The 13,819-nt window shown below is 34.6% G+C and overlaps 1 long non-coding RNA gene across 3 annotated transcripts; it reads left to right on the plus strand.

The window, feature by feature from the left end:
* Nucleotides 1–2,214: 2,214 nt before the first annotated feature.
* Nucleotides 2,215–12,881, plus strand: LOC131603551 (uncharacterized). 3 transcript variants are annotated; one of them, XR_009284453.1, is made up of 3 exons: nucleotides 2,215–2,481; nucleotides 2,567–2,696; nucleotides 12,144–12,881. It is a non-coding gene; the product is annotated as an uncharacterized LOC131603551 (long non-coding RNA). The 3 variants fall into 3 exon arrangements; XR_009284452.1 differs by lacking the exon at nucleotides 12,144–12,881 and adding an exon at nucleotides 10,225–10,765 and having other exon boundaries at nucleotides 2,218–2,481; XR_009284451.1 differs by lacking the exon at nucleotides 12,144–12,881 and adding an exon at nucleotides 10,772–11,143 and having other exon boundaries at nucleotides 2,219–2,481.
* Nucleotides 12,882–13,819: the final 938 nt, after the last annotated feature.

Here is a 13,819-nt window from a genome sequence, read left to right on the forward strand (position 1 = left end):
GATGCTGGGGGACATTCTAATGACGTGCCATTGCCTCCACCTGATGTGACTGACCAACAATGTCTGCAAATGATAACATTTGTTACAAATAACCTCATGAATTTGATAAATATAGATGATGGGGTTTATACTTTGGCATCACAAGTAACACATATAGCCCATGGGGGACATGTATAAATTTTATTGTTTTAGTATTATTCAATCATTATTTGTATATTACAAACATTTTAACTTAATAGTTTATTAGATAACACTTTATCACTTTCATTATTGCAGACAATTACTAAATACATGACAATTAACATAACTTAAAATATACAATTAGATAACTTAACAAAACAATAATAAATAACAAAACTGAAACTCTACTAGATGATTCTATACGTTTCAACATTATCTAGCAATTGTCACATCAAATTCAATTGGTCTCTTTGTTAATCTAAGATGATATGTTCTCCATATAACCTTCAAATCTTGATAAGTCTTCAATTCAATCTTAAAAAATGCGGGTACTAATGAAAGAGTGGTTAGTATTAATTAAATAATAAATATTAAAATCCTTAAAAAAGAAAAACGGCTTAATCTAAAACCAAACAGAAGTATTAGAAAACATGTTGGTACTATTGAAAGAGTGGTTAATATTAAATAATAAATATCAAAATTCTAAGGCTATGTTTAGATTGATGGAACACAATAGAGCAAAGCGGATTGGAACATGACAGAGCGAAATGGAGCTAAATGAAATATAAATCTCACTTCATTGTTTGGTTATTTTATTAAAAATGTCTCATTCCATCCCATACACCCCAAATTGGATGGAACAAAAAAGGGAAAATTGAATGGAATAGGATGAAATGCATTATCATGTTCCGCTCCATTCCATCCTCCTTTTACTAATCCAAACAATGAAACATAATACTATTTCATTTCATTTCATTCCGCCCCGCTCCGTTGTGTTCCATCAATCCAAACATAGTCTAAGGCTTTGTTTTAGATTGATGAAATCGGATGGAGCGGAGCGGAATGAGATAGATAAAATAATATTCCATTATTTAAATAATTTAAAAACTGATGGAGCGGAGCAGAAAAGAGTAATATGGATTTCATTTCATTTCATCACTTACCACCATATTCCTTCCCCTCCAATTTGGGTGAAATGAACAATTTGTCTTATTCCGTCTTAAAATTTCTAAACAATAGAATGATATCTTCGTTCCGCTCTGCTCCAATGCACTTCATTCCGATTCATTCCGCTCCATTCATTTTATGATATCCAAACATATTCTAAAGAAGACATATCCATTCTGGACACCATTCCAAACACAATTACTTTTGTAGTTGTTTTAGCATATGTCATCTGACAACTACAATACTACAATGTGAGAATTCTCCAAAAGCTTCCGGCATCCAAAACTGTCACGGCATCATCACACCTCACTCTTCATCATCATCAACAATACCAATGACCCCTTTCAAACCAAGTGACACCATTCGCCTCATCTAGACGAAAATATACTTTCAAATTTTGTTCCAAATTTAGTCGGGAAACTATTTTTTCACAAGGATTCACTTATAAATAGGCATGGCAACAAAACCCGTACCCGCGGGTACCCACCCGAACCCGCCCCGAAGGTGACGGGGAAAACCCGCTTTGACTAGGTTTGGGTTCGGGTTTTCCCCGACTATAAAATATGGGGACGGGACGGGGCGGGTAATGGGGACACTAGTACCCACCCCCGAACCCGTCCCCGAACCCGCCCCGTTTATTTTATTGTGTATATTGTTATATATTTTTGATAATTTAGACTATTAAATATGTGGCGAAAGTTTTTATACTTTGATTTGTATTTATTATTTTGAATATTTGAAATGTATGTATGAATTTTATTGAAATTGTTTTATTTTATTATTTATAAAATAATTTAATTTTGAAAAAAAATATTTCTATTAAAAAAATTGATTCACTAAATGGATGCTGGCGGGGCGGGGATACCCGAACCCACCTGAACCCGTTTGGGTCGGGTTTGGGTTTTAATTCTCCATCCCCGATTGAGTTTGGGGCGGAGAATGAGGATTGTTTGAGAATTCGGGTTTGGGGAAGGTAATAACCGTTTCCGACCCGCGCCGTTGCCATCCCTGCTTATAAAGTATTGTGGTGTCTTTTAAATAGATAAGAAAATGTACTTCCAAATTTTTGAAAAGACAATTTCGAATTTCATTAGAGTGATTCTTGACCACTAATCAGTAAGGGTGGGAATAGCAATAAAGTCCAACCCACATTCTTTTTTGAATAGGTCCATCAGCCGCTTACAGCCTTGCCTTTGTACCAATCAGAAACAAGTTGGATAAGCGTCTCACTGAACCAATTGGCCGGCGGCAAACGGTGCCGGACTTGTTCGTCGGAGAATTCTCCACCGCCATAGCTCCGATGCGCACCGCACCGTACCGTACCGAGATTTCGCGGTAAATCAAGCAACACAGGTTACAGATAATCACTATTACTATTTATTTCTACACTCTCTTCAAATCTCATTTTGTTAATGCTTTCTTTCTCTCCTGTGTACAGAACTGAATTTTTTTTATTGGAATTGAAGAGTTCCTGAAAGATTCTACGACCTATTATTATTACTATTCGCAACACGCTATGCGAATTCTGCAACTGAGGTCTTCATTTCAGTTATTGCTATCGCTTATCGGTTTGATTCTATCTCTGCTATGATTCTAATTATTTGCAACAACAATCGGTTTGATTGATTAATATATGCTGCATATAGTATGCTATGTGTTCAATTCAACCCTAGGGTAGAAGACTGATGAGATTGTTATATATTTGTTCTGGATTTCGTCTTGCTTAGTTATTGGCATGTTGCTAACTTGCGTGTTAATAATAAATAAGTTTAAAGTTTCCGAGCATCATAAATGAATGGATAAAAGGGTGAATCAAATCAATGTGTTGAAAGTTTAGATTCTACGGAAGATCAGGAGGAGGTTGGACGATCGTAACTCGAGAACTATAGCATAAATCATAAGATCTTGCTAATAGGGAAAAAGTGCACTTACATGTAAATTATATATAGTTATAGTTATATATGCACGTGCATAATTTTATCGTATACGAATAAAATAACCTCTGAATCACCGCATTAAATTAGGTTCATAAGTTCTTAACTATAAATTCATAATGACAAGTTAATAAATAATACACAGAACTAATAGAAAAACAAAAAGGAAGAAGGAGGAGGCTTCGTCGCAGTCGCTGGCGGAGGAGAGTTTAAGAGGCGACTCGCTGTTGCTCGCAGAAGAGGATTTGTTTTTGGCTCTGAGTCTGAACGGAGAATGCGTGAGGAAGAAGGAATCTGTTTTAAATTTGGAACCTGCTTTTTTAACCCGACCTGAACTGCTTCAATAAGAAACTAGTTTTTTATGTGGCTGAAAATGGAACCAGATTAAGAAACAGATCAAGTGCAACCAACTTGCAATACCGCTGCATCCTGTGCCATTTTTGTGTGATCCCATCACGTCCAATCCAAAAGGCATTACGGCATGCTAAATATAATAATTCTTGAATCTAGTATTATTGAATATCCGCCATGGTGGCGCGACGGTCGATATTAATGGAGATTTTTGGGCCGATCACAATGGTAAATATCAACCAATATTGCTGCTTTTTCTGCCATAATCCGCTATGACGGCGCTACAATACAAAGCATCTAGTATGGCGGATTTATGGCTTCCACCATTAGAAACACTGTTTGAGTTGTAAGAAGGTGTGATCCTCCACCCTCCAACTCGCGATCCCGTCAACATTAGGGTAAATCTTGATATGAGAGGAGTTACAAATGAATTTATGATGGCTTACTGAGTTTGGATGAAGGGAATTGAAAGAAACATTTGACTATAGCATTTATAGTATGCGTGGGCTTAATTTGAATAGAAAAAGATATTAAAGAATCAAGTTAGAAGAGCAAAAGTGTAATAATGATTTTATTTTTCTACATTGAAACTAGTTTTTTTAAAACTTGATTTGTCATTGAATTAGTGAAAAATAACAAAGATATGGTTCAAGCTTCACTATTCACCAGTGATCGAATTACTGATGATTAAATATATGTTTTTAATTATGTATGAGTTAAAGGGACATCCCCAGATTGTGTAAATTTGTTTTACATTGACAACCAATCGGAATTTATCATTTCGCCACTTCATATCAACAATTTCAGTATAAACTAGGAGTGAGATGACATGGCAAAATAGGGGACTCTCATTGGATGTATGTGTAAAACAAATTTACATTGATAGTACATGTTCTTTGAACTAAACCGAAAATATCAAGAAATATTGCCAAGTGAAAATACTTAAGTAGCATAAATAGATAGTATCATATGTCCTTTTCATCAATTCAAACTTTTGTTCTTCCACCTCCAACTCCTCATCTCCATTAGGCACAGCTGTAGTGAGCCTGTGGATAGCAGGATGGCCACAATTTGTGGCTCTGAAAACCTCCACTTTTGAAGGTGTTTCGCAGAGAGATGGCATCGCACCCGAACCCTACCTCTCACGCTTTTCCGCTATAGTGGCGCTATTGACATCCTTCTTTACAAACTGGTTATGTAAGGTTGAGCAAGGTCCAATCCAAATTTTAAGAAAGATACATGCAAATTCATAACTTATTATACATGTGTTTAATATAAACAAGTATTTCTGGCTGACTCGACACACAATACTTTTTTCTCCAAGGTGAGAGCTCACTTTAGAAGAGGGAAACCAATTTTCTTACTTGCCAAAGTCAAGTTTAGGTGTTATTATCTTAAATAAATTTTAAATTAGGAGCACCGAACTGAACTTGAAAGGGTATGAAATGCGAGCCTTTGAAAATCCATAATCAACACTGATCAACAAGACTTAATATGTAAGAGGGTTTGACCCAATGTGCTATCTTCATCCTCTGCTTGCCACACACAACATGACACCAACTCTTTTTTAGAGGAAAGGAATTTGCTGTCTGTGATTGTGACTGAATTCTTTTAGATTGCCAATTTTCTATTGTTTGCACTTCCATCGTTTTTCCTTGTACTTGCATCTGAGAATTTGGTTTAGTCCTAAACTTATAAGATAGGTAAGTATATAGATTCAACACAAAGGGCCACCATTAGATGCTTGCTTGTGCCCCACTCCGAGTGTGTAGAGTTTCATCTTGTAAGTCGTGAGTGGCTCAGTTATTCTTACTTTCTAATGCTATATATTTAGATCAACCTTTTTTTTAACAAGTAATTGAATTAGCATCGCATAACGTTTTTAACACTTCCCTCTAACCCACGCAATGGACTGGAATTGTACTTCTAAGGAAATGTATTATCAAGAGACATTTGGTTGCCAGTTTTTCATGTTTGGGCTAATCTAATCCATTAATAGTATTCACGACTCCACGTACATAATAGTGCGACATTGTTGGAAAATATACTATTAATAATCATTTTGGTCCTTGAAGGATAAGGGATTAATCAAATTTGTCCATAGAGATAGAAATCACAAAAGTAGTCCGTAGGGCTCTTTTTGAGTTAGGAGGGGGTGTGTGTGTGTGTGTGAAGGGAGAGCTTCAGAAAAAAGAAATTTAAAGAAAATATAGAGAAATCTTTTAACATTTTTTGAAAGAATGGTTTTGAATAAAATGATAAATGAATGTTTATCACTAACATATTTTTAATTTTCGGAATATTATAACAACATATATTAAAGTTCAACAACTTATCTAAACTTTTCAAAACCTTCCAAACCCCTGTTCCAATACAATTTTTTAGTTCTCCAAACTAGAGGAACTTTGTATTATGAACGAAAATAAACCCCACAAAACTCTCTCTACTTAGATCTCTCCATTTCTTTTCACTCAATCCTTCACTTTCTTCAAAGCTCTCCCCTCCGCTCTCCTCCAAACTCTCAAACAATACTTAAAAGTATGTTTGGAAGTTGGATTTCGGAGGATAGGTTTTAGGAAGGCAGTGTCTATATTTTGTTTTGGGAAAAACTCTAGTATCCAAGTCTCACTTCGGTTAAAGATAGAGTCTCATAAGGGTTTATATAAAGTAACACCCCTCGCCGTACAAGCCAGTTTTATAGGAATGAGTTAGGCCAAATTTTAGTTCTAACATGGTGTCAAGAGTCTATTGATTCGGGCTACCCAACACTTATATATGCGCACCACGCCCAAAAGTGTTGGGCGTAGTAGTGTTGGGCGTAAGGGGGTGTATTGAAAAAACCAAGTCCCACACAATCTGGGCCATCCACCGTTTATGCACCAAACTCAATAGTGTTGGGCGTGATGGGGTGTATTGAGAAAAATTCAAGTACTCAAGTCTTACATTGGTTAAATATAGAGTCTAACAAGGGTTTATATAGAGTGACACCCCTCATCTTTCAAGTTGATTTTGTAGGGATGAGTTACGCCAAACTCTAATTCTAACATTATAATATACATAAAAATATATATTAGATATTTTAACTTTCTTTTGAACGAACATTGTGAAACACACCTTAAATGACGACTCCATCTGTAAATTTGGTTTTAAATTAAAAGCCTTGAGTTAATACTTGCAGAGATGCACATGGGGGGCTTTATGAGTTAATTGGGATCAGTGTTATCAAATAGCGGAGTCATGGCCACTGTGGCGGATACACATGCGGTTTTTGAACTCATCGCAATGGTAAATATCGGCCAATATTGTGGGTTTTTCTACCATAATCCGCTATGACAGCTCCGTAAAACGGCCGGAATGGCGGGGTTTTGGCTCTCCACCATGGACCGCCATCCGCCATCGACAACACTGATCGGGGTTCACATATGGCAAGATTTTACTCATCTTCGTCAATTTTTTTTATAATTTCTTCTTTCCCCATTTTATTAAAAAATGAAGCTCTAACTTAAATCCCAAAACTCCTGCTCTATATCTTATTTCCTTCTTCAATCATAGAGTGATACTCTCTAATTACTAAAAGTTGAATTTGACATTGGCTCAGATTGATAGATGATAGATATGTCATGGAGGTGAAAATTCATTTTTGTCTCACATCTTGGTCCTAGAAGGCCTTATGTATTCTATTTATATTTATATTTTCCAGCAACAAAATGGCAGGGAGTGCAGTAAAAAGGATTAGTATACATGGTATAGTATCAGTTAACCCATAGTAATTACTAATTAGAACAACTATAATCTATCAGGCACTAATGGATGGTAGAATTAGTTGGTCCTTAGACCGAATACCAGGTTTTCAGAAAAATAAACAATAGATAATGTAACCTTAGGTAGCATTTGCTAAATAATTTGGAACAGAAATCTGGAACAGAACAGACTCAACTAAAAGAAAAAAGTAAAACAATTACTGCATTTTGATTTCACTGAAAAAAGGTGGAACCGAAGAGAAGAAAGCAAAGTACGCAGTTCCATTCTGTTCTGTTTGTATGCCATATGCTTCCAGTAACTATATTCATCAAATTACAGTCCCACACACACACAGAGTAACTATATATATTTGCGGTCAGTGTTATCAAATAGCGGTGCCATGGCCGCTATGGTAAATATATGCAGATATTGCGGGTTTTTTCCGATATAAAGGCGCCGCAAAGTGGCCGGTATGGTGGGATTTTGGCTCTCCGCCATCGACAACATTGTTTGCGGTTCCTATGTAACCTCATTCATCCTTCTCAACTGCTTGAGTTTTGCTTTTCTTTTCATGTTTAATTATTTGAACTAGTTGCTACCTGTGCAGTTTTGTCTGCTTTTTTCAACCACCTGGGCCCCATTAGAGGATGCCACACTTTTTGCACAATCCCAAACTCCTGTTTTGCATTTTTGGAATCATAGCGGCATATCTTAACTTTTCGCAATAGATCTGATACCACTTTTGTTGGATCATGATATTTAAGTATTTCTCTTACATCTAACAATCAAATTTTGAAAAAGGATAATTCATCAAGGCTTAATTTCTCCCCTAGAAAGCCATACCAGAGCACCTGCATAGCAGCTTGGTACTGAACATGTGGTTCAACCCAAAGTTTAAACAAATGCTTCTTCCTAGTTAAGGACACAGACAACACTTGTAATCGTTTTGAAGCTTCTACAAGTATATAATAACGATGAAATTTTATTTATTATTGTTGTTCAGAAAGTTATATGTGTTACTCCTTTATATAAAATATGCAAGTCCATTAGTCTATCCATAGTGTGGGGAGTAATGTAATATTTCTTAGGCAGTGTTGTCGATGGCAGAAGGCCAAAAATCCGCCATATAAACACACCATTGCAGCCAAGCCCATCACCAAACTTTCTATGGTGGATGTCAGAAAATTGCGCCATGCCATTTGCAATGGTGGTGCCATGGCTTCTGTAGCACTGTTCATAAGTACAAACCTAGTGAAAAATAGAGGTCTAATGTCCCATTAGAGAAGCAAGTCATTCTGGCTCTATACATTTTTACCAACATTCAAAAACAGAGTAGGAGCCGATTAAGTTTGATCTAAAACCATACTAGTAAACCCACAAAATGTTATAGCTGCATTGTAATACAAAATGTTATCAAATAGTGATTATATCGGCACTGTAACACTCTTTCGTAACAAACTTTGAACAAATAGTTATTTTCTGCGATCTGCTGTTGATAACACTGAACATGAATTAACAGACAAAGAAGATACAAACTACTAACAAGAACACTTAAACGATAATAAAAAACAAAGATCCCTCTTACATAAATGTAAACCCACAATTCCGAATTATTAAAACTTAAAATGATGAAAGCAAATATTGTTCTTAACATTCAGAACTGAACACAATTAAAATTGTGTACATAACCACAAATTAAACCTGTAAATTCTGATCTCCGCAATTGCGTTGTGAAACTTAAAATATCATCAGGACTTGAAAATTCAAAACAGATGTTGTTATCATCTTCATCTTGTAGCTGCTAACTTGAGATCCACTGACACGCTTCAAAATTCATTAGCAGCGGAAAAGTGTACCCTCATGTGTCCACCGAGTGCTTGAGAAGACTTGAACAATCTGTTGCAGTATTGGCATGGAAAAGGTTTCTGATCAATAAAGTCACCATCTTTGTCATTTCTGCAGTGTGCTTTGTGCCCACCAAGAGCTTGAAAAGATCGGAGCACTTTTCCACACCACCCACACTTGAACCTGGTTTGAGAGTCAGCTTGAGCAAGCAAGTCACCTCTCCTGCTTCCACTGTCTTTTGCCTTCATTTCGTTGATTTCCTCCATTTTTTGTGCCTTGGCCTCTTCCTTTTGCTGCGCGAATTCGTAAAAATCCCACAATTTCCAAGCACCGCGAGGAATTTCAGTTTCAGATATTGGACTTACTGGACTTGTTTGTTCTGACAGAGGTTCCTGGAGGCATTTAGATCTTTTGTGGGTTGGGGTTTCTGGGTAGGACTCAGATTTGCTTTCGCTGTTTGAGCTTGCAGAGATAGCAGACAAGTTGCGTTTCATAGATCCGACATTCTCAGTGCGTTTTCCTTTGGGATGGCAACTCAGCGAGAAAGCAGATTGAATGGGATGCTGGGTTGAATTGGCTGAATCGTCTTCTACTTGATTGTTAGTTTCAAGCTTTGGAGGAATCGGCAATTTGACGTAGTGAGATCTCATGTGGCCTCCAATGGCTTTCCCACTGGAGAACCACTTATCACAAATCCCACAGACTTTGCCGTTGTTCTCCATAGCTGCAAAAAAACAGAACAATCCAAAGACTCCCTCACTCCTTTGTTGTGGATAAGTGTTTGTTGAATTCAGAATTTTATAGAGGGGTAGGTTACAAGCCTTCCTTATAGGAAAAGGTGAATTCACTTTGAGTGCGCAACCGGTTCCTCGATGAAGATTAATTACCATTAAGTTGTGGTGGATACTTTGTACATATAACATGGTTAAAGAAAGGCTTCCTTATACAAAAGGAACAAAACAAGAAAAGGCCGTAATAAATGTAGGAAACAATCGCGTGCAATCACTTTATTCAGCCTTTGAGTATTTTTTTTGCTTTACTATGAATATTTAATTTAATGCGGTAATACAAAAAAGATATAATTGAATTATTTAAGATTCTGATTTTGCATTTGCATTTAATTTTTTTTCCCGAAAGTATATAATAAATAGTTCATTTTATTTTATTTTATGTTACGTAGCGATACTGCAATCCTTTTATTGACAATTGGCTTGGCATTTAGCAGGATACTAAAAAAGCAACAAATTGAGGACAACATTTGCCATTTCATTTCAAAATATTTGATCTACTATTTTTTCTCTATTTTAAATATCCTTGATACTACAAATATCCATTATCTTACTTGATAAGATTTTATGTCAAGTTACAGACATATGCACTAAACATTAAGTTTAGTGATAAGGAGCTTTATATTTCAAGGACAAAATGAAATATAGACAGTGTGTTTGATATACATATAAAACTGAAATTTGCTGTATTTAGCTCAAATTATGCATGTTTATACTTTACCATTGATTCCATGATGAGTTATTCTTAAAGAGGTAAGGTTTTGGCAAACTTATTTTGAAGAAAATATCTTTGATTGCATGGCGTCTCCATTTTTGTACATATAAAATTGTATTGGTTGAAATGTACCGCTCACAACGGTAATATTGTAGGTTCGAGCCCTACTAAGCCTATTAAATTTTAGCATGCATTTTGTATAGTATGCATTTTCTGTCTTTCATTCATGTCTTAATAAGAGCTGAGACTTGGGAGCACATTCATTGCAGTATCCCCAAATCCATTCTTTATATCAATACTCAAAGAATAAATAAAAGAGAATTTGGAGGTTGTAGGAACTTAACTTGTGCCTTTGGATCAATGCATTACTCACTATATCATGTAATTTTCTATGTCCTTTGGATCAATGCATTACTCACAAGCCATAAGAGTCGACACAATAGTTGGAGCCACACAATCTGTGAAAATTGAAGTTCAGTGCGATGGTAAATGATTTACTTTCATTTGTTTGAAAATGTGATCTTTAAGAGAAAAAGAATACTAGAGGTTTATTTGGATTTTAAACTTATTTGTGAGAATTTTGGAAACATTTTAGTATACTACTTAAAAAAAAATAGTGAGTACATTATTTTGGTTTGAAATATTGATGTTCAAATTTGTAGGATTCATTAGCAAAACACACGTGCATTTGTTGTATAAGGCATGTTGTTGATTACTATCTTATGTGATAGTGGAAGTTCAAAATATTGAGCATTGTTCACTACACCCACTCTATGTAGTACTCTTAAATCCTATGGAAATTCAAAAATGTCTTTTGAAAATTGAAATTAGGCATGTTGTTGATTACTATCTTATGTGATATATGTGATAGTGGAAGTTCAAAATATTGAGCATTGTTCACTACACCCACTCTATGTAGTACTCTTAAATCCTATGGAAATTCAAAAATGTCTTTTGAAAATTGAAATTCGGACGCATCACAACACACCAAATCAACAATTTCTTCATTAAAAACACACCCTTGTCCAAGTTAAATTTAGTTTGGATTTTAGAATCTTGACACACCTTTTGGATTTTGGAATCCGAAAACATCAGGTAGGAAAACGAATGTTGTATTACCTACATAGTAGTGCTCTTCATGATCATAACAAAAAAAACGTTAAACCCTTTCAAAATTTCATTGCATTTTTAATTAAGATTTTCACTTGCAAACAACATTCAATTGCAAACAACATTCAATTGTATGACATTAAAAAGTGGAAAATCGTCTGAAATTACAAATAATGCACATTTATATCATTGGTAATATATACGATGAGAAATGCTAACCAGTGTCTTTGGGGCATTTTTTAAAACGTTAAAGAAGTAAGTTTTTCTTGGAAATATGCGTATTTAGTGCATTGGAAATTAAAATGGTCAATTTTTTTATAAAATATTTCTTTATTTAGAAACCTTAAAGAGTGCACTCAGGGTATTGGTTAGCAAGACCCATATATAATTTGTTTTTTTCTGTATAATTCTGTTTTTTTCTTGTAGGATTGATCGGAGAATTGAAATTCATATTTTTGTAAGATTGATTCGGAAATTGAAATTCGAATTTGTTTAATGTTGATTGAAATTCTCTTTTTTTATTGGTTGTAGTTATGGCGCACTCTGATGTTGTGATCAAACACCTGATGTTGTGATTAAAGTTAATTCATCTAAGGAGAACAAGTTTTTGTCCACGTAGTTCAAAAATAATTTATCAATAAGACATATTTAGTCCCAAAGTCTCTTAATTTAATTTAATGTTTCGCTTGGACTCTTAACTAAAAAGTGTTACAAGTTAGTTCTTTAACTTCATTCATGTTACTCTATTTGGTCCTTTCCGTTAATTTCTGATAAAAAAATGTTAAGTTATAGTGACATTGATGTACAACAAGGCTCAAAGTTTAAATTTAACTTACCATTCATGTTGATTGAAATTCTTTTTTTTTTATTGGTTGTAGTTAAGGTGCACTCTGATGTTGTGATCAAACACCTGATGTTGTGATTAAAGTTAATTCATCTAAGGAGAACAAGTTGTTGTCCAAGTAGTTCAAAAATAATTTATCAATAAGACATATTTAGTCCCCAAGTCTCTTAATTTAATTTAATGTTTCGCTTGGACTCTTAACTAAAAAGTGTTACAAGTTAGTCCTTTAACTTCATTCATGTTACTCTATTTGGTCCTTTCCGTTAATTTCTGATAAAAAAATGTTAAGTTATAGTGACATTGATGTACAACAAGGCTCAAAGTTTAAATTTAACTTACCATTCATGTTGATTGAAATTCTCTTTTTTTTTTATTGGTTGTAGTTATGGTGCACTCTGATGTTGTGATCAAACACTTGATGTTGTGATTAAAGTTAATTCATCTAAGGAGAACAAGTTGTTGTCCAAGTAGTTCAAAAATAATTTATCAATAAGACATATTTAGTCCCCAAGTCTCTTAATTTAATTTAATGTTTCTCTTGGACTCTTAACTAAAAAGTGTTACAAGTTAGTCCTTTAACTTCATTCATGTTACTCTATTTGGTCCTTTCCGTTAATTTCTGATAAAAAACGTTAAGTTATAGTGACATTGATGTACAACAAGGCTCAAAGTTTAAATTTAACTTATCATATGTATTATAAAGTAGGGTTTTCACTTAAGTTTCTTAGATTAATATTATTCACCTGAGAAACTTAAGTGGAAATTTGAATTTATAGTACAAATGTTGAGTCATATTTAGACCTTGAGTCTTGTTGTAAATCCACGTCACCATAACTTAATATTTTTTTGTCATAAATTGACGGAAGGGGCCAAATAGTATAACATAAGTGAAATTAAGGACTAACTTGTAAAACTTTTTAGTTAAGGGACTAAAGCGAAACATGAAATTAAATTAATAGACTAAAACATGTATTAAACCTATCAATAAACATGAGTTTACTTTACGTGAACATATGCTTGAATGAGTATGCAGCGAGGTTGTCAAATTAGGGTTCGACATTGTTATCGGTAGGTCGAATTCTAATTTTGATAGAAGACAAACATTTGTTACAATGAGATGCGAAAGAAATGGTTAGTATAAAGAACATATTCAAAAGTTGAAACATGATGGCACAAGAACAAGGAAACATATATGTCCTTTTGAGTTGATGTAGCACAAAGCGAATAGTTCATGTGCATTTAATGTATATAATTGTATGAGTCACATTGATGTAGCACAAAGCGAATAGTTCATGTACATTTAATGTATATAATCATAGTATGAGTCACAGGTTAGTTGGTCATCAAATTGTATGTTGTCTGA

Source organism: Vicia villosa, linkage group LG5 (assembly GCF_029867415.1).
Source record: "Vicia villosa cultivar HV-30 ecotype Madison, WI linkage group LG5, Vvil1.0, whole genome shotgun sequence".
NCBI lineage: Eukaryota > Viridiplantae > Streptophyta > Magnoliopsida > Fabales > Fabaceae > Vicia > Vicia villosa.